The sequence below is a fragment of the Pelmatolapia mariae genome, linkage group LG9 (genome assembly GCF_036321145.2).
Source record: "Pelmatolapia mariae isolate MD_Pm_ZW linkage group LG9, Pm_UMD_F_2, whole genome shotgun sequence".
NCBI lineage: Eukaryota > Metazoa > Chordata > Actinopteri > Cichliformes > Cichlidae > Pelmatolapia > Pelmatolapia mariae.
In genome coordinates this window covers 4121987-4125000 of record NC_086235.1, presented here as the reverse complement: position 1 = coordinate 4125000, position 3014 = coordinate 4121987, and the positions used below count along the sequence as shown (strand labels likewise).

At 42.4% G+C, this 3014-nt stretch overlaps 1 long non-coding RNA gene across 1 annotated transcript in view; it reads right to left on the bottom strand.

The window, feature by feature from the left end:
- The window catches only part of LOC134634527 (uncharacterized), a 4754-nt gene extending 2482 nt beyond the window's left edge, over nt 1-2272 (bottom strand). The window contains exons 1-2 of the long non-coding RNA XR_010094841.1: nt 1857-2272; nt 865-1045 (exon numbers count right to left, since the gene is read on the bottom strand). This is a non-coding gene — a long non-coding RNA (uncharacterized LOC134634527). The remainder of the gene's footprint in view (nt 1-864; nt 1046-1856) is intronic.
- Between the last annotated feature and the right edge of the window lie 742 nt (nt 2273-3014).

Sequence of the window (3014 nt, the reverse complement as noted above, 5' to 3'; positions counted from 1 at the left end):
GTATTGAATAATGGCTTTAAAGATTGTCAAAAATAGTATAAAATAGTGTGCAAATACTGATAACAGTGCAAATGTTTGCAATATAAAAAATAAAATGTAAACATCTATGTTTAGTGAACTTTGCCATGTCGCTCTGTGGTGCAGCTACAACACCAAAGTTTACACACTATGTCTACTTGATCCACGTCTGACTCCGCGAACCCATAATGTTTCCACACCACTGAAGGGTTTTTTTTTTAACCTCTTTTCAACCAACGGCAGTCACTCTCCTCTCCAAATAACTTCTGCTTAGCTTTCCGAGCTTCCCTCTGTTAGCTCCTCTTAATTGTTGTGAGGCGTGTTCGAAACGCAGAGAGGTGCGCTCGATTTGCCACACGGAGCAGCGCGAGAGTAAAGCACGAGGGAGGTGCTAATAATCGGCTCAGTCATTTTTAATGATCGTTGAAAGCCCAGATCGTAATTTAGATTAAAATTCGATTAATTGAGCAGCCCTAGTCACATATTGACAGTGGTTCACCGATGCCAATGACATATTTACCCAGCTACATTTCCGAAAGAATGCAAAAGCATTGACATATATTTTTCCTTCCTATGATAGCCCGACGGGCAGGGCAGGGATAGATTCTGGTAGCCCGACTGGAAAAATCGCTAGCCCCGGGACGTCGGGCTAGCGATTTTGCGAGCCCTGAAAATGAACTATATATGACAAATGTGGTGCTTGTGGAATTTTTAACAAGGACCCTACAAAACTTTACTCATGCTGCCAAACTTTTGACAGCTAGGTGTGCAGTTCCTGCTTTAAATGCATCCACTTTTAAGATTAAGGAATCTAAGTGATAAGAGGCCAGAAATGTTTGAACTCACTTATGAACCTACATCACTGAGGCCATCTCTCCTGCATGAAGTCCAGGTGCTGGTTTTCCAGTGTGTGCGTCTGATGGCCCAAAGCTGACTCGGAGCTGTAACACCATCCATGGCTGCAGTATGGAACAGATGTGGGTGTGTCCTCATCTCCCAGAGGAGTCCAAATCGTCATCAAACAGCCCTACAGACACAAAAACGTGAAAATATAAACAACCAGACTATCAGCAGTGATTTAAGTACTTTAAGACCTCTGTGAAAATCATTTACAGTATATATCACAGAATTTAAGGCCTTTATAATCACAGAGCATAGAGAGAAAAGTACTAAACTGAATCAATTTCAGCTTTCATTTTTCATGATGTATATTGTATTAATAATTAAATTTCATTATCTGTATCTTTACCACACATTTACCACACAGGTGTAGATACTATAGGTTCAGTGAATGCTTACATTGCACTGATTAGAATATACTGGACATTCAAAGCTAAGATTCAGCACACTGTGTTAGAGGCTGGGATTTGATGAATTCATCATATATACAACCTTTGATCATCATTTATGTCCAGTTGAGAATGAATCTGTGCACTCACATATTAAATGAACTGAAATCAGTAGTGCGATCTCCAGTCTTGATATAAGGAATGAGAGAACTGACAGCTGTTATTTTAATCAGCCTGTCTCAGTTGTTTTAAGTATCACAAAGTAATGTGGTAACATCTGGACTGACGAGTTTACTGTCAGCATTTTAATCGCTAGTTTAAAGGCTGTAGGTTGCAGCCATTGCTCTAACACTGTATAAATGTAACAGGGCTCAGTGCTGGTTCTAACAGTCTGAGCTGCTTCCAGCTTTATTTGTGAAGAGCACAGCAGCTTACAAAACACGTAGCTAGCTCGTACAGCTGCGACGTAAAACTTTCATAAACTAAGATGTCCTTAAAATAACGGGGCTACGTGCGGTGATGCTAGCGTTAGCCATGTTAGCACCTTACCTTCAACAGGTGGTCAGACTGTGTAGACAGGCACTCAGTCAGAGGTTGCGCTCTCCGTTTCGCTGCAGGGTCCCTTCATTCTTCACATATCCGTGTCGAGCCGAGTGTAAATCCCGAGGCTGAACGGCCTTTGTACAAGCACACACGCTTCTTAGCAGGGCGAAGCTATGAGCTAGAAAAATCCAGGCTGGCAGACAGCCTGTGTCTGACCAACCAATCAGAGAGCTCCTTACATCCCACGGTGTGGCTAATTTGAATAGCCTCCAGCAAGTTGTTAATCGAAGAGCTAATCCAGCAGCTAATCCAGCAGCTAATCCCGGAGCGAACAGGAAAGGGAAATGGATTTTGAACTGCAGTTTATTAAATTGCAGGTGGAAAAGGGATTTTGAACTGCAGTTTATTAAATTGCAAGTGGAAAAAGGATTTTGAACTGCAGTTTATTAAATTGCAGGTGGAAAAAGGATTTTGAACTGCAGTTTATTAAAGTGCAAGTGGAAAAAGGATTTTGAACTGCAGTTTATTAAATTGCAGGTGGAAAAAGGATTTTGAACTGCAGTTTATTAAATTGCAAGTGGAAAAAGGATTTAGAACTGCAGTTTATTAAATTGCAGGTGGAAAAAGGATTTTGAACTGCAGTTTATTAAATTGCAAGTGGAAAAAGGATTTTGAACTGCAGTTTATTAAAGTGCAACTGAAAAAAGGATTTTAAAATGCAGTTTATTAAAGTGCAATTGGAAAAAGGATTTTGAAATGCAATTGGAAAAAGGATTTTGAAATGCAGTTTATTAAATTGGAATTCAAAAATGAATTTACAATTGCAGAATTTATTCTACAATTCATTATTAAAGCACAGAAATTTTTATTTCGATGCGCGTGGCTCTTGTGGTCCTCCATACTCAGGCCCTCCAAGGTTTGGAGGCCTATCTCCCCCCACCACTTCCCCTGCCGGTGGCAGACGCCCTCAGACATCGATGCGTTGGTGGTTCTTTGTGTCCGGGGGTGGGCGTCCGGGTACACACCGGCTCACTCCTTGGTGGCTGCTTATCCGGGCCTGGAACCTGGGGCTCGCTCGGGCCACTTCGGGGGTGGGGTGCCCTCGGCCTCTCGGCCTGGGGCTCGGTCACTCAGGCACAGCTGGCTGCCGGCGGAGCTCACGGG